Source organism: Pezoporus wallicus, unplaced genomic scaffold, assembly GCF_028554395.1.
Source record: "Pezoporus wallicus isolate ANWC-B61680 ecotype Strahan unplaced genomic scaffold, APGP_CSIRO_Pwel_v1 contig_8218, whole genome shotgun sequence".
NCBI classification, from domain to species: domain Eukaryota; kingdom Metazoa; phylum Chordata; class Aves; order Psittaciformes; family Psittacidae; genus Pezoporus; species Pezoporus wallicus.
Genome location: NW_026636063.1, coordinates 1,230,498 through 1,249,116, shown reverse-complemented (window position 1 = coordinate 1,249,116; position 18,619 = coordinate 1,230,498). Strand labels below are relative to the sequence as shown.

Below are 18,619 nucleotides of genomic sequence, written 5' to 3'. Positions count from 1 at the left end.
AGGCATGACAATAGAGTACCTTCCCACTCTGTCATCCTTCACTAATTCTAATCTATCCCTGCATCTGTCCTAGATCCAAGGTGGTCTAATGACACAATATACAGTGCCTCATTGCCAGCCTAGGCGTTAGCAGAAGAGAGCTATAGCATAAAGCTTTGGGGATCCAGGGCTTGCTGACTCATGCTCACTGCAATTCAAAACTGCCTTGGCTGATGCACGTTTCATAAGGCTGTCCTCTAGCTACAGTAAGAAACATGACCCACATCTTCTTTAAAAGTTTAGAATGACTTCAAACAATTCATTGAAAATACAAAGCCGATTGGAGCAGCATGAACACTTTAGAAATTTAAGTTAGAAGTTTCCACTTTGAAGCAATAGCTATCAGGGTTCTAAATGCTATTGCACTCCCACTCCTGTTGTACTATTGCAGGGTCCTGAGTGCTCAATATTACAGGGTCCTGGGTGCTCAATATTGCAGGTCCTCACTCCTACCTGGGAGCTTGGTTCCCCTAGTCTCATGATCAGTGTAGATATGGTGCAATGTCTGTTCTGCAGTCTTAGTGGAGGCCAGTTCCTCCTTATTTGAGAACCACCTTTAAGCTCAGGCCCTCACCTTTGGCTCCTTCCTGAGCTATACTGACTTGACTTTCTGGCTTGACTTTGGACCTGCCTCACTATAGGGACTTGAGGAAGATTACCGGACTTTAGTTGGACCCAGCAGCCTTACCTGAAGCTGTTCTTGCTTGGATGCTGTAAGACTGCCCCCCACATTGACGAGGCTTCTGCCCCACCTGTGTTGAATCAGGTCCCAGCTCCCAGCTCCCCTCTGCTATCAGAGTGGCCTGCTCTTGTTGCTGCTTGGAGGTCAAAGAGGGTCTGCACAGGGGTTTCAGTGGGACCCTTTAGGCCAGTGCTGAGAACTTTAGGAGTTTTAGAGTTATACTCTTTAATTAAAAAAATCTAAACCATTGCTTCATAGTATACATACAGAGAATGATTGTAATATTACATGTGCTAGGCAGTGCCTCTGAAGCTACGCCTACATATGCTGCTCTCCAGAGAAAACCTGCTGAATATCAGAGGTCATTTTAATGCAAATACTACTATTTCAAAGACAGGAAGATTTTCAGGGATTTAGAATCATTATCAAGAAAGAAAATCTGTACAGTGACTGGAGCAGTTGGGCTGACCCTTGAAAACCAAAGTTCAAGACTTCATGTAACTACATACTACTCTATGACCTTGAGGTGGTTGCAATCACTTCATGTAATGTGAGTCAGCTAAGTCTATACTTCCCATGCAGTCAGCAAAGGGAAATCTGCACCCCTAAAGGAAGAATCATCTTGTCTCAACAGAACCAGAATCTATTACCCAGTTTAGGTGGCTGATGGCCCTTGAGAATCATAAAAAGAGTCTAGAAAAGTAGATTAAACTGATCTTTAGATTATGAAAGTTAGGTGAGACAGTTTCTCCTCTGTAAAATGGGGATAATTTCCTGAGCCTATTACATAATAAGAAGTGATTAATAAGGAATATGACAGGTTTAGCTTAGGTTGCCTCCATTTTAAAATATACCATAGGTATTGTAGGGGGGGAACATTGTGTGCCCCATGCATTTTGAGCATGTGTGCCATGTCCTGTTGATTTCCCTTGCTGCTCACCTATTGATTTGTAATAACTTCATTGACATTGTTTTGGATGCCAAAGCTCCTGTGGAATCACCTCCAAGTACACTTTCATATTAAAAAGAGGGTCTGTTCTCCCCTAACTATTTAGATGTAACTTCTATTAACATTAATGAGAGTTATACATATTCATTGAAGGGAGAATAGACCCTGAGGGAATCATACGGACGGCCCTTCAATAGTCTGTGGCTTTCTGTGGGACTTTGTACAGTATGGCACGCAACGTTATGGGTCCATTGACTTTGTATCACTCTAGGTCACTAGATCTAATATGATGTTAATAGAAAGCTTCTCATTAAGATCCTAATTATGTGTGTGGTAACAAGACACACACTATATCTTCCATATTGCTACTTCCAAACCACTACAATGCATTCTCTCATAGGAACAATAGATGAGTGACCAGATCAAGTGACCTCTACTACATGTTAGCTGTACTCATAAATCCTAATCTCTCAAATTCAACCTCTTTTGGCACTAGAAGAACATTTTAAATCTAGATGCTTCAATCCTGAATCTGAGAGAGAAGCGCATTAAAGTAGTGCTGATACAGGTATCAGCTCAAATGCATTTTCCATGGCTCTACCTAGGATGGATTAAAATGTTGGGCCTTGTGATCAAAGGACAGTGAATGAAAGTGTGAGACTTGTCTCTGTCCTCTAATTGCATGAACTCAATGTGTTTGCTTCTTTTTTGTTCAGACTCTGCAGTGTCTAACACACTATATTTGGGGCTGCAGGTGATGTTTCCCAAACTACCTATATTATGTAAATGAACTGCTAAAACAACTGAAGTGTCTGATCATTATCAGTCTGAAAGTGGAACAATCAGAAGCTGAGCAGCAGAGCAGCTCCCTGCAATTATGTGTTTTGAAGGAATACATTGATTTGACGTTCCAAAGAAGTCAGAGATGTCTGATTTCATAATATAATTCGTAGAAGTAAAAAAGGCAAATTAAACATTTGCCTACACACATCATGTTTACAAGTGTTCAAAGTATTTCCCCAAAACTTTGCAGTCTCACCTGTACTATTTTTTGAAACTTGTTCACTGTCTTGAGTTTGAAAACAAATTCAGAAAGATGTTCCAACTCAGCTTGCTTTGCTTTTGGGGATCTCTTTGTATTTCAGTGCTTCTGTGTGTTTGTGTGTGTTTAATGAATACACAGATGCAGAAAAAGAACAAAAAAAAAAAAAAAATTTCTCCCACAGGACGCATGAATACGGCATTAAGCAAAGCTGTTTTGCCATGTATCCTCAAAGCTACAGGAAGGTGAAATAGATGTAATATGGATTTCTGCAGCGTATCAATTCATTCTGCAGTGAGCTGAGCAAATAATTTGAAATACATAAATCATCCAATGAATATATCTTCTTTTTCTGCTCATGAAAAATCCACAAGCAAAGCTTACTTGCAACAAAAGGTTTTGGTGTTAAAAATATACCAAACTGGGACTTCTTTCAGTTACCCCATGTGTTTTCTACTCTTGTGGGACTTCCACATTTCTAAGGACCAGCAATAAACAGGTCACACCACTCCATGACACTGTCTTGTCCTTACTCATATCTTTTATATAACCAAACTTATTACCATCTATCTACTTAAAGCGAATATCCATTGACAGGAGAAGTAAAACATCTTGGTTATTCTCACACTATGCTTTCTTACCATGCTCTGCTATTTATTTGCTTAGTTATACATATGTCTGTGTACCTTGCTGAACAAGGGCCACAAGGAAAAATGTAAATATTTTAAAACCATTCTGGGTTAATCATGAACAGCTGTCTCCAAATATTCCATATACAGTATTCAAGATGTGTAACTGAGTTATGAGTGCTTCCATAAGTTACATGGTACTGTATTGCTCCTTGGTGAATGAGCAATCTCCTATGGGACTACTCATGCACGTGAATGCCTGCATGTGACTTACTTTGAAATTTGCTGGCCATGAACTTTCAAGAAAATTAAGCTCCACCATGTGATTGTTTACTAAATTTGCAAACAAAAGTGAGAATGAACGTGGTCCAAGAGGTTGAGCTGATGAGTGACAAGGAACCTCACCAAGAGGCTTTTTAGCAAAATCCTCAATTTGTGTTTTCCCCCAGCCCCAGCAGAGCTGGCAGCAGGTAGGAGCCTTGGTTTTCAGAGTACAAATGTTTCATTTGATATAAGCTGTTGTTTCAAATGCAGCTACAGCAGAATGAGGGTTTTGCGTGAGTAGTTTTATTTGCCAGTAATGCAACTTCAGATCAATCAAGTACTGAGAAATGAGTGCCTCAGACGGTTTGGGCATTCCTCAGTTTATTTTCTGAAACCAGCTTGGGTTTATGATATCTATGTAAAAAAAGCTTACATGGCAGTAGATGTGCTTTTGAGGCAGGAAGAGAATTCTTTTCAGATAATTATTCTTAAGGTTAATTTATTTCAGTAAACTGACCAGGACATTTGAGTGATGGGTAGGTGGGCAGTAAAATATTCCTCCCACACTTGAGAAGTGTCCATACATGCAGAAATATTCTCATTTTTCCAAACTGATACAGCCTTTATCTTCTTCCAATGCCCTGGGGAACATGCTGGGAAACAAGTGTAACTGAAAATGAAATAGAGAACTGCTGCAATTAAATATAATTTTAAGTGGCATGAAATTAAGCAAACCAAGAGTAAGAAAATAAACAGAATGGCCCCAGATTTTCCTTAGTGTAAGTTCCCCAACTTCAGTAGAGTTACATGAAAAATAGATTTGTACTCACTGCCTTTCTCTCTGTGCCTGAATTCTTGATGTCAGCTTAAAAAGGAGAGTAAGTGAGAGGGAGAGAGAAAGAGAGAGAGAAGTGTATGGAAATTAACGTTTCAGCTTTCAGAAATGTACATTTAATGAAAAGTTTGAAAATTACCAACTTTTCATGCCCCAAACAGTTACTGAAAAAGATCTTCTGTGTTTGCAACCTTGTTGGCAGTCAGGCTGTCTTGGGCAGCAGTAATTTTCAGTCAGAGGATTGCCATAAAAGCCTGAAAACCCACAGAGCTAATAGAAAACAGACAGAGAAAGTGAAGTCTAAACCAGGAATTCATAGGCAGAGGCTTCCAAGCTCTGTTCAGCTGTGTGAGGTCTGGCTGAGTCACGCACTGCCACAGATTGGACTGGTACATCTAGAATAGCACCAGGCTGAAGAACTTGGCATGTGAAGTCTAGGGTTAGGCTCCAAACACTTTCCTGGTGAGATTTCATCCAATGGAGTATACTAGCCAGCAGTCTCCTTGCCTGCTAGAGAGCATCCCTGTTTTTAATTCTCTGCCCCTCTGTGTTTAAGTTCCCATAAATATCATGGGAATTAATTTGTTCATGTCCCTGCTCTAAAGTGAGGCAGTGCTATATGCATGATGCATCTTTATGCTTTCAGAGACTTTCTAGTGTGTAAATCAGTCACTGTGGACTGATACAGCAAACCTTTGGGGAGTGCTACAAGACGAGTAGTGAAAGAAGACATGCTGAGAAATGAGGGGAAGGACACAGGTATGATTGCATTAACATATAAACAGACAGAATAATATCAGTATGAGTAACTTACTGGAAGAAAACATTTTCCTCTAGATTTGTTTTCTTTGCAAGCTGTTGGGAAATATTTTAAATTAAATGCAATACTCCCACTGATAAGTAAGAAGCATAAGAAAACTGAAAGTTCTTGATGCCGTTTAGTTAAGGACCAGACAACCCCTTTTGACTAAATCCTTTGCCTTAGATGATGCTATATGTGCTCTATTTTTGTTTTGTTTTTTTAGACACCATTTCCCACCCTAATGAGGAGTAGGAGGAAACCTTTATGCTTGTACAGATCGTATAACAACCCCACTTCTGGCCACCATGTTGTGGCCCTAATTCTGCTCTTCTTCCTCTAGCAGCACCTGTCTGGAGCAAGTGGTTGGCAGGCTGACTTTGACTAACTTTCTTTTGTCACTGTCTGCAACCCTTGACAGTGCTGCTCATCTCTTAAGCCTGTTTGCATGGTTTAGGACTCTTGACATCACTGCAGTACAGGCAAGAGGAAAAGGGCAAGTACAAAAAAAGAAAAAAAGTAAAGTAAATATAGGTGTTGGTGAGCTTGGTTAGGCAGGCTAAAACCAACCACCTAACAAAAGGGTGGTGGAAAGATTATTAAAACAAAGGGTATTTTTGTTTTTAAAATAGAGATGAAGTAGAAGGGAAAACAAAAGCAAAACAAAAAAAAAAAAGACAAACAAACCAGCAAAAAAAAACCAAACCAAGATGAGCTCTATCTGGAAACACCTGCAGATTCTTACAATGAGAGCAGTGTAATGAGCTGGGTGCTGCCTTGGAAATGGAAACACAAATGGGAAAGGGTCATGGCCGGGAATAGAGACTTCAGGGCACACTTGCTCCCCCAGGCAGATAGCATTCAGATGTGAGGTATTTGGCTGGCTCCTACGTCTATACTGCACTGGGGTAAACTTCAGATACAGACCAGTTCCAATTTTGAGAAAGTTCAGATCCCCATTTGCCTTCCTGGCTTCAAACTATCCACAATAACAGAGACTGTCATGAGGAGAACTGTTTTAGTGCACTCTAGCTATGGGAAAACCAGCTAATTTAGCATCCTGTATGTGTGCAACAATTTTCAGAGCCTCAGAAAGGTCTAAAAATTAGAATTAATATGAAGACTTCTAGGTGTGTTTTTTATTGATAAATGGCAAATCTAGTAGCACTTAAAAAGCATTGAAGGGTGAATCCCTAAAACCGTGGAGGTTTCATAAATTCGGTTTGGATATAGCTCTAAAAATTCAGCTCATGTGAATGGAAGCTCCAAAATATCTGTGTCAACCTAGCATGACAGATACTTGCAGGATAGGATTTTTTTGAGTCTGCATTAGCAGCAAAAGGAGAGGATCTTTTTTATGCTGAATGATCCTTTACTTGCGTAAGTGAGGCAGTGTTTACCTGAGCTCTCACAATGGTTTTGACTTAGTTTGGTATTTGGATTAGTTCTTATTTTATCTGGCTGCCCTTATGAAAAATACATTTACAATTTTTTCTCTGCACTACAGAACTATGTGGCTTCACTAGGGAGCCTGGTAGCCTGATAGTCTGTCTCTGGGCACACTTAGTATTTTTGAAGAGCTTTTCTGGATAGCTGGCAATTGAGGGCAGTTTTCATGGACAACAAAATCCTGAAATCAATAGTGAGCTTTTTATCAAAAGCAGATCATCTCTTTGACTGGTGCCTTCTTCCGCTATATGCTGGAAAATCCTTGTCAGGTTTTTATTTTAGTTTAGGGTGGCAGAGATGCTAATGTTAGAGCTAACCTGGCTGTCACCCTGGTAAGACTTAGAGTTAACAGTTGTTAACCCAGTAGTTTGAGATAGGTTATTCTTGCTTTAAACACAGGGTGGGAGGGTCATCTTGGTAAGATCTGGGGTTCTTTTGATGTGCGTTGGTCACTTCAACAGCAAAGAATTTCATAAATATACAGTGCAATGTGAATTCCAGCTCCGGACATTAAAATGTTTTTAGATGGAATTAATACTGTGTCAACATATGGCTCAGGCTAGAATATGTCCTGTGCACTGAAAGACTTTTTATTGGCTTTTACCATCCAGTCTTGCAGCAGTGCAATATGTATCAATAATTTCAGCTTGCTAATACAAAGGTAGGAAGGTAGGATTTACTCTTCTATAGTTTTTTTTTATTTCCCTTCTTGGAAAGATTAGCCCTATGAGCTCAGTAGATACAGGAGTAGTGCCTGAAGCTGTACAGGGTTGTGGATGAAGATAGTGGGAAAGTGCAGAGGAGTTCTGCCTTCCCACTCCCTACAAGACAGGGTGGACGCAAACTTGAATTGTATTTTTGCCTCCTGAGAAGAGTCCACTCTGAAGGAAAATGCCTGGAATGGTTTATTCTGTTCACCTAAAAGAATGACAAGACTAAATCAGCTGGGTTCAGGCTTTTTCTCCCCTCAGGAAGTTCCATGGTTAAAAAAAGAAAATAAAAAACTGCTTAGTCCCTCAAACCTGAAAGCCAAGATATTCACACACAGCATGGGCCAAATCCTGAAGGTTTTTATGATATGCTTTTGCTGCATGGGGACACCAAACACGGGACGAATCTCCACACATGCACTGCAGAGAAAATCTCTGTGGCAGCTGTTTGCATTGTCTCACAAAGGGAAGCATTTTGGGGCTTGAACCAGTAGCTTTGAACAGCACACGAAAGCACTGGAGTCAGTGGCGGAGTGGGGAGCAACAGGTAGTGTCCACTAGTCCTCAGCCCACAGGCTGTGGCAGCTAAGCCATGGGCCAGGTTTGTGGTTTGGAGGCCCCCAAGCTCTAGGGACTTAGGATTCCTTTCTCTCCAGCTTGCGGTGCTTCAGACAACAGAGCTTTTCAGTCTCTACCCCATTTCTCAGGATTTGATTATGAACTAATTAGAAGGCAATTTTCTCTAAGGCAGTATCCTTTGATTACACTGTGAAAACACACTGCAATGTTGGGGTTTTCCCCCCTCCCTTTATGCAGAATTTTTTGTCTTCAAACATATGTAATATCTGCTTGGGTTTTTTCTTGGACTTGCATTTCAGTGGCATCACAGTAAGGCTGCCTACAGAAGTCCAGTAACTTTCTTATGCTCTGCAGCCTAAGTGGAAGCCTCAGTTGGGCAAGTTTAAAATGAAAAGTTCTGGTGCTTGTTACAATAGCAAAACCTTTTAATAGCACCAGAGAGGCAGGGGAACTTCACCAGATAACTAAATCCATTGATCTTTAATCCTTTGGGCCATACTTACTGTGGAAGACTTGCATGCATGGCTTCAATCCAGAACCACACGCTGCCAAAAAACGCTTAGTATGTTAGCAGCCAACAAAAATGTAAGAGGTCTGCTCTGCATGTGGGAAACAACATAAAAAGAAGTGGCTTTTTAGCTTAGTCTGACAAACGTTAGCATATAACACTGATATTAAAATGAAATGGCAGAAATTCTCAATCATATCTTGGATGTAGGGGGACATATATGTGCTAATTAAAAGGGACTGGGTGGCACTTTAGGCTTCTCTGTTGTAAGTTTCTTCTCAAGTACTCTAGCTCAAAACCTTCCTCAGGGAAGAAGCTGCTATTAATGTGCATTTCTTGCAGGCTGAAACATTAAAAAGAGAGTTCTACTGAAGGCAGATGCATTTCCTCTTCTATTTAGACACAAATACAGATGTTATTCATATCAAATATATATTATTCTCTGTCTCTGGTGACTGATCTTAAGGAACTATAAAAACTAGCTAAATATATTTATGGCTTTATAGCAGTGCCCATACCCAGATAACTCTCAATGCACTTCTCTATAAATATCAATTAATAATGCTCATCAGAGATAGGTCTGTGTTAAATAAAAGTTCATGTTATGCCTTCCAGGTACCACTGACAGTCTCAGAGACTTTGTAAATTTTTAAAATAATACCACAAAGTCATATTGGCCCTTGTGGTTTTCACTGCATACTTGGTACTTTCCACTTTTCAGCTTACCAATATTTTATCAGTGTGTGTGTGTACACACACAGTACACATCCCATATACATCATATAAACTCTACTTTTCAGAGTGTTTTTCAGAAAAAAAAATCTCGGTGTGTGTCAAAGGACTTACAAATGGAATTCTTTTGGAGCAGAGAACAGCAACAGCTGTATCAACTGGCAATCATTGATTTTTGTTTGTACCAGGACAACATAAAAATCACATAGATTCCCCCAGTCTACAGCATTTAGAGATATTTCTTCCAGGCAAGTTCCAGCTTTCTGAGGGCTGGTGCAACTCCTATGCCTGTGTCACCTTCTTCAAATTTTTGAATGATTCACTCTAGAACTTATATGAGCAAGTAAGACTTGTGTGTTTGTAGGTACAAATTGGGCATGTTTAAACCAAATTCTGAGAAAACATTTTTCACTCAAGGTCCAGCCGCTGTTCATATTCACCTTCTAACTCTATCACACAGGCAAAAATCTTTGACCAAGCAGAAGGTTTGAGCCATACCCAGGAGAAAGCATGGCCTGATCTACTTCCTGGCATGGGCCCAAGGCAAACCACAGCCTGCTCTATGAATGTGCAGGGCTCCTTCATACAGCATACATAACCTGCGGTTCACAGCAGCTATGTCAGCTCTGGTGCCCTTCCAGAAATGGTTTGGAGGTTGAAGGCTGCAAGGAATGTAGTATTTATGTGTCACCTGAGCTTGGATCACCCTTGGACTGCACCATTCTGTGATAGATGTGTCCAGTGTCTGCTGATGGGAATGTGCAGTGCTGAGCCAGGGAATACACCAAGCTTTACCCTGTTGCCTAAGCCAAGACTTCAGAGTGCTTTGTAAAGGCCTGTTTCAGATGCCTCACTTCCTAAATCCAGCACAAGATGACAGCTTTGTAGAGCCAGTGAAATCAAGGAGGAGAAACAATCAACAACTTGCAAGCTGGGCCTTTTTAGTCAGACTTTTGGTAATGTATCTGTAAATTAGAATGGAGCCACTAGGCACCACTGTGGAACATGTCATCTGCCTCAACTTGCTGGGAATTAGACAGTTCACAGAGCAAATGTAAGCTATTAATATCCTGTATTCATAATGGCTACATTTCTTCACTTTTCTTGTACTACTGAAAAACCCTACAATAATCTCCAGTCCTAATTCTACCAGATCCCTTTCTTCTAGTTTACAATAATGTGATATTACAATAACCTCTGGAAGTCGGAGGCACTGACAGAATGCACTCCAGCACTGCATGTTCTACCATACCACAGCACAATAGGGCGCCATTACTGTGAACCAAGTCTGTTCAATCTTGTTATGTACTTCCAGAGCCAAATCCTGCTTGATTTACTCATGAAAAAATCCCATTGAATTCAGCGGGCATTTTGCCTGAGAGGGGAGCAGTGAAGAGCTCTCCCTTGTCTTTTTTTCAGGCATTTCCTTGAAAAGAGGTGTAAACATTCATGATGCTGAATTCTCACTGGGCAACACAGGTCCATGTATCTTCTCAGGAGAGCTCCCGTAACCCCTAGGAAAAATTAATCAGGTGACTAAGAAACTGTGGTTTCAGGTTTGGTTTTTTTTTGTTAATCCATTAAAGCAGAGCTTCAACCAAATGCTTCCTTTTATAAACTGTTTTGATTTTCAAGGTTTTTATTGACTTTAGATAAATACTACTAGTTGATTCTGAAAGCAGAGCATCTAAAAACAACAGAGAAACATTTTTTTTGTTCGCCCAAAAGCTGCAAGGTGCCAGGAAGTCATCCTGAAACAGCAGCGTGTTTGTGCTACCGTCCTTCAGACCAGTTTCCTCTCTCCAGTTTATAATGAGATTTTAGTTCAAACAGGGCAAGTGATAGGTTGGGGGTGGGAGGTGGGAGGGAAATCAAAGCTTTTAAAAAGTGCCGGTAACTGAGGGATATTCAAACTGACCTGTTGAAAACTCAGGGTATTTTCACTTTCTGCTAATTGTTTAATCTAAAATGTTCACATGACTTGTTTGATCAGTTATTACAATCCTCATAAAATACAAATGAACCTATTAATGCACGAACTGTACCTAGATAATGATCCATCAGCCCTTCCTTTTGAACCCCAATATCTGACCTGATGAATGCACATTGATTTTGTATGACAGAATAATTTATCAGATTTCTGGCAGAGCTCCAGAGATGAAACTCTAGATTAGATTATGAACTTGACATACCTGAGTGAACAACTGATAACAATCCCTCAAGAACATTTGAATGTTTTCACACATGGGTTTCAGCAAAATTAGTCCTAAGATTATGTCTCTGATTCTTTCTCCCACCAGACTTAACATAAGGACTAAAATGGTCGATTTGAGACTTCACTACACTCTTTCCAGTTTATTTCTTCTGTGCTTTTACAATGATTTCCAAACCTTTGGTGCTTGCTGCTCACCCAAGAACCTAAACAGTAGCAGTCAGCCATAAATCTGTTTCTTTTCCCAATAGCCACAAGAGTTTAAAACCAGGAAATCCTCCTTCAAAGTTTTTAATGACTCTTTCAGAAGGTCGTCACCAGCTCTAGACATACTGCTGGTGATGCATTTTCCAATTCATGCTACCTAAGAAATTATGAGTGGCTGTTGCCGCTTAATTATCATCTCCACCACCTGCCAGACAAACCAGGATAAATTCTCCCGGAATGCATGTCTAAGGCACATGAAAAACAACAAGGTGCTTGGTGAAAGCCAGCATGGCTTCACTAGGGGGAAATCCTGCCTGACCAATTTGGTGTTCTTCCATGATGGGGCTACAGAACTGATGGACAAGGGTAGAGCAGTTGATGACATCTGCCTGGACTTGTGCAAAGTGTTCAACACTGACCCACACGACATCCTTGTCTCTAAATTGGAGATACATCAATTTGATGGATGGACCACTCGGTGGATAAAGAACTGGCTGGATGGCTGCAGGAAAAGTGTTGTGGTCAATGGCTCAATATCCAGCTGGAGACCAGTAACGAGTGGTGTCCCTCAGGGATCGGTGTTGGGATCGGTCTTGTTCAACATCTTTGTCGCTGACATGGACAGTGGGATTGAGTGCACCCTCATCAAGTTTGCCAATGACACCAAGCTGTGTGGTTCATTTGATACACTGGAGGGAAGGAATGCCATCCAGAGGGACCTCAACACCCTTGTGAGGTGGGCTGATGCCAACCTCATGAAGTTTAACCATGATAAGTGCAAGGTCCTACACCTGGGTCACAGCAATCCCAGGCACAGCTACAGGTTGGGCAAAGAAGAGATTCAAAGCAGCCCTGCGGAGAAAGACTTGGGGGTGTTGGTTGATGAGAAAATGAACATGAGCCGCAGTGTGCGCTCACAGCCCAGAAAGCCAACCATATCCTAGGCTGCATCAAAAGGAGCGTGACCAGCAGGTCGAAGGAGGGGATCCTGCCCCTCTACTCTGCTCTGGTGAGACCTCACTTGGAGTATTGTGTGCAGTTCTGGTGTTCTCAACATAAAAAGGACATGGAACTGTTGGAACAAGTCCAGAGGAGGGCCACGGGGATGATCAGGGGACTGGAGCACCTCCCGTATGAAGGCAGGCTGAGAAAGTTGGGACTGTTCAGCCTGGAGAAGAGAAAGCTTTGTGGAGACCTCATAGCAGCCTTCCAGTATCTGAAAGGAGGCTACAAGGATGCTGGAGAGGGACACTTCAATTAGAGACTGTAGTGACAGGACAAGGGGTAATGGGTTAAAACTTACACAGGGGAAGTTTAGATTAGATATAAGGAAGAAGTTCTTTCCTGTTAGGGTGGTGAGGGAGTGGAATGGGTTGCCCAAGGAAGCTGTGAATTCTCCATCCCTGGCAGCGTTCAAAGCCAGGTTGGACAGAGCCTTGGGTGAGATGGTTTAGTGTGAGGTGTCCCTGCCCATGGCAGGGGGGCTGGAACTAGATGATCTTAAGGTCCTTTCCAACCGTAACTGCTCTATGATTCTAGATATATATTGGTTTCAAGGGGAGATTTTTCATCAGAGTTTTTCCTTAGGTTGTAGGTATGTGAGTCCACCCTTTCACTGGACTCAGTATCCTCCAGCTGGTTCTCTAGAGTGCTGTGACGCATGTACAGAGTCAGCAGGATTGCCCTGCTTGGAAAGTTAATGAATAAATTACATTCCTCCTCCCTGTTCATCTCTTCTGATGTTTGAGTGAATGGTTGCAGCAGTAATAATTACTTAACATGAACTTATATAAAGGAGGCATGTAGCATGACATTACACCAGCATGGTTATAAAGTGTCACAGTTTTATAGGAAATTACGTGCTAAAGATATTAGCAAACAAGAAAATAAGAGGATGGTGTCCTCTTCACTCAGATTGTTCAAATTAACTCCATGTCACTGAAATTCCACATATAACAGAATAGCAACTCACTAAGGTTTTTGTTGTTGGTTTGGATTTCATTTTTCTTAACTATGTGAGGGGGGAGATACTTACATCATAATCAGTGAGCAGGGTTTCAGGGATTTGCAAGAATATACAAGAAGTTCTTGGCATCCCATTTATTTAAGCTGCAGTTTTATTGTCTTTTAAAACTGAAGGTAGTAACTTTCATTACACGATTAAGAAAAACTGTACTTCTTATAACTTCTGGAAGACATGGAAAATTTCTCACTGTAGGTTGGATGAGCTTTTGAGAGGGATCTCAGGCATTGATCAGCATGGCCACCCCATGAGTTACCTTAAATTGTAAGAGGTCCAACTCCTGAATACATTTAGACTGACTAAAATACACTTGGCTGGCATGCATATTACATAGCCAATAGGGGATTAAGCTACTGAAGCATTCAAGAACACATATCCAACACAAAATGTAAGTGTTACCATAGGAGATGTTTTTTTTTTTGCTTACATTAGCCAACTAGGACAACAAGGTGTGCTGATACATGCATTAACCCTTGCTATATTGCTCTGCGCTTGCAAGCATAACCTGGTGTTGCTGAATGGAAAAGATCAGCTATGGTGGAAAACAAACCTTGATTTTGCTGGATAGACACTCCCTCACAAGCCTTGCAGGGGAAGCACTATTTGCATCAGGACATTTCCATAACCATTTCTACAGCTGTGTATGATGCTGTTCTTGGTTCTAACTGGCTTAAACAGCTCACTGAAATCAGGGTGGAAAAGTAACTTTTCTTTCATTTTTTTAAAGCATTGACAGTGGCAATGTAGCTGATGGTTGCGTATTGGTAAAGCTCTTAAATATGCTTTAGTTTAATACCACAACACCAGCTGTATGTACAGCTCTTCTGTTAAACAGTCAAGTAAATCCTAACCTGAGGTCAGTATACTTAATTTCCACGAGGGTGTATAACAATAAGTTCATCTTTTTTTTTTTCTTTTTTTTTTCTTTTTTTTTCTTTAAACTGGTGAACTGTGACAGAGTTATTTTGCAACTTAACAAGTCTGCAAATTATTCTCATTTCCACTTTGTCATTACTCCTCACTGAGCTGATTTAACTAGTGTTAGGTATAAAACACTTTAGCAAGGCAAGGTTTGTATATTCACAAAGCTAGATTAATGCACAAGAGTAATTTCTGGCATTGGTTAAACATCTCTATCACTGAACTTCATGAAAGTAGGACTGATGAGTTCAACTATTAGGTGCTGAAGTGTAGAGCAAAAAGAGCCGATGTCTTTCATGTGATAACTGAAATAATTTCAATTCATTTCCTTCTTGGTTGGACAGAAACATGTTTTCAATAGTGAAGAAATCTTGAGGGAATCCATTGACCTAACCAGTCATATAACGCAAGAAGTTAATGGACAAAAATGATATTCATCTTCAGTTTATAATAGCATTTTCTTTTCACAGAATCCTAAACCATACAAAAGTGAAGTATATTATAAGAGCAACTGCTACTCTGGTAGATACATGACCTTTGTTTTACGTGACAATTATTGTGTTGGTGGAAAAACAAAATTAAAAAAAAAACCCACAAATTTTTATGCTAAGATAATAAATTATAAATTATGAAAGTCTAAGGCACTAAGCAACTTGTAAGCAACAGTCCTGTCTCTTAGCAACAAGCCAGGGAAAGCAGCTTGTTGATACGAATAGAGCAGACAGGATTGTTTTGCAATGATTACCACCAAGGAACTAAGAACAACATTTTAACACCTGCCTCAGGGCACTTCTGCACCTAGCTATCCATCTCTCCAGTGGCCCACAAAGACTGGGCTGGATGCCAAGCGGCTTCTGAGTCCTGCCTCCTTACCAGAGCTGGCCCACTGCAACTAAAAGGACCCCAGGGGAAAGATCAAAGTGGGGGAGTTCAGGTGTGTTGCACACTTGTGCCTGCTTCTATTTCTTTAAATGCAATTTTACAAAAAATGAGTGATCATTAGTGTAAATGTTTATTTTTTTTCTCTCTCTTTGCACCTTTAGTGCTGTGTGTCTAATATGTAGTTAGCATTATGAATGAACGCAGACAAGTATTTGATATGAAGCCAACAATTGTTTTCTGTAGTTTCATTCTTAAATACCCAGTGTCAAAAGTTGGAGAAACAGTTCAATCAGAAGTATCTAGTTATTATTTCACCACTGTGCTGGTTTCAGAAACATACAAAGAAAATATTTCCAGAAATCAAGTGCAGCAGAATCAGTTTGTTGAGTCCCTGGACTAACATTAGAGGTGGCTCATTCATTCTCCCAGGTAGAACATTATGACAGTGAAGGGAAGGTGTCGTAAAGGAAGGATAGTAAAAGTTAAGAAAAAAAGGTTGATGTGAAATCCAGGCAAACAAGACAAAAAATTTTAGGAGAGGAGCAAAAATGAAAGATGGGATGGAAAGGAAATAAAATGGTGTGAAGGTGAGAAGAGCAGGGAAACGAAACATAGAAATGGGACAGTGGAGAAAAAGAGAAAGAAAATAACAGGAAGACGCGCACAGCTTTGCTGTCGGTAGAAGCAATTTCCCTTACAGAAAAGAGTGCAGGGAGAACAGCTAAAGGGAGAATTTAATTGTGATCTGCTGGAAATCCATCACTGACTCATGAGACCTGGCAATTCTTCCAGTCCACTCTAAGCCCTAAGTGAGTTGGAGCACTGATCAAAGCCTACAGGCCAGCTTAGCCTATAACTCCATCTATCTCCACATTATACCTGGATTTATTAAGCAATGCAACTGTGCTAAGCATGTTTCTATCAATGTGGCTTTCCCAGTGCTGGCTGGAATGCACATGTATCAAATTTATCTGTATTTTTTTTTTTTTTTTTTTTTTTTTTTTTTACTCTGGACCAAACTGCCCTATATGTGCTAAGGAGTATTGGAGTTAGAATATATTTATTTAGCACAAGCCATTGGCTTGGAGGCCAGACTCTCATTGCAGAAAGACATGTTTTTAATATCTCTTTTTTTTTTAATTCCATATCCAGAGCAGACAGATTTAAACTAAATTTGCTAAATATAACTAGTGCTATTGCTGCATAGGCACATTAAACAAATGTATGGGTTGATCCACCTCAAGAAACTGTTTACTTTCCCTGATGCAAAATCCTGAAGGAATTGGTCATTGTGTCTTAGACACTGTTGAGGCTCACCAGGCAAAAGTGGGCTTTCTCCTTCACTTTTCTTTTGGGTGATTGAATATGAAGTCCAGCTCACTGCACATCCTTATGTGAGATAGTTTAACACAGTACCTCGAGGCTCTATGGTCCCAGAATGCAGTGCAGCTCACTGGCAGTAGTTCAGCTGAAGACTAAACATTTGGCTCAGTGACAGCAGAGCTGCCAAGAGTTGGCAACAAGAGACTCACAGGGAAGCAGCAGGCTGCTAAACCCTTTCACATTTTTAATTAGATCCACACACCCATGTCTTTGAGCTATCATAAATATACAGATGACATAGAGAGCATTATTTGGGGTAAGGAAAAAAAAAGGAAAGAACACTGTACTGTGGTATCTCTTACTTTATTAAAATTATTTACCTGCAGCTAGTCTTTGGAACTGAGGGGAGAAGAAAAAGGGGGTGTGACATTTAACTCAGATAAAACTCTCCCCCTGACTACAGTGTATTCACCCTGCGCATTGAAAATGCAGGGTCCTGAGATTATTGACACACCAATTTAGTTGCAACAGCATCGCCAGAAGAGGGCATTATTGGCAGTAACTCCGGTGTGTAATTTCCCAGAAGAGCTATACGTTCAAGCTCTAAGTATTCTTAAGTGTGTATCTTGCTATGATGTTGTTGTTTAAAACTATTTTTCCCCTTGTGCTGTTGTTACTATTTTCTAAGCACACCTTGATATAATCAAAACCCTTTTATTTGTTTTTTTATTAATTTCTGGAAAGATATTTTCCGAGTTCAGTTCTTCCTGACTCTTTCTTTCTTCCTGACTCTCCTGTTGTGCTTTCTCCCTCAAAGTAATGGTAAATCTTGGTTGCTAGTTTAATTAATTCTTTTTTCTTTTTTTTCCCTATTAACTATTACATCCTCTGCCACTCATCATTTTTTTCTCATCTGACACTGGTGAGACCTACAGCAATAAAGACATATAACAAACGCATTTTATATTGGCACTTGACATCCTGATATAGGGCAGTCCAATGCATAGGGTTCTGTCCAGGGACAGTGACACTTAAAGTATTGTCTCTTGTCTCCTTTGTTATACAGTCTAAACATTTTATTCAGAATAGAAACTGTAGCTGTATGATCAACCTGCAGCATAAAAACATGCATAAAGGATCTTTGCAACTGGCCCAGGAGGTTTTCTTCTTGCATTTCTCCTAAGTTTAAAGAAAATCTAATAAGGAAACAAAATCCTTGAAATGCTGCAGGGGGGAAAGGAATCACATGTTGTCCCGCCTGCAAGCACAAATTTTATAAATAGACACTACAACAAACATCAAAGAAATTGCTGTGCAGAGAAACCAACAGATCATGTATATTTTACATTTCCCATTTATTCCAAACTGTGTTAGCCGCACACTGCCAGTTAACTCTGAATGTGCAAACCTCAGTGTCTCCATTCTGGATATTTGGAAAATTGTTCGTGTCATCCTCGTTGTTTTGTTCTATATAAGTTAAACTTTGCTGTATCTAACTTCTCCTGGGTTTCTCCTCTGTACTTCACCACAAACTGAGGAGCATAGAGTAACCCAGCCCTTTTGTATGTCAGGTCCATGGTACACATTTCAACACACAGGATCCATGACCATTACCAGCAAAACTGCTCTAAACCTTCACGTCCCAGGAGCTTTTCATCTCCCTTATTATGGACATGCTCCACACCAAGGAAGTGAATGTATAGGAAATATCCCTTACGAATGGAAACAGGGGCAGTGCCTAAAGAGGAGGCTGGACCTTGGGCTATGCAGAAGCAGGTCTTCTTGAGGTAGTTCCCTCCTCAGAATATAGGGGAAATGTTCAGCTTTAACCTTT

At 40.4% G+C, this 18,619-nt stretch overlaps 1 long non-coding RNA gene across 1 annotated transcript in view; it reads right to left on the bottom strand.

Annotated features, from left to right (window-relative positions):
* The window catches only part of LOC130593665 (uncharacterized), a 40,821-nt gene extending 26,373 nt beyond the window's left edge, over positions 1-14,448 (bottom strand). Inside the window, exon 1 of the long non-coding RNA XR_008970854.1 lies at positions 14,210-14,448. This is a non-coding gene — a long non-coding RNA (uncharacterized LOC130593665). The remainder of the gene's footprint in view (positions 1-14,209) is intronic.
* Positions 14,449-18,619: the final 4,171 nt, after the last annotated feature.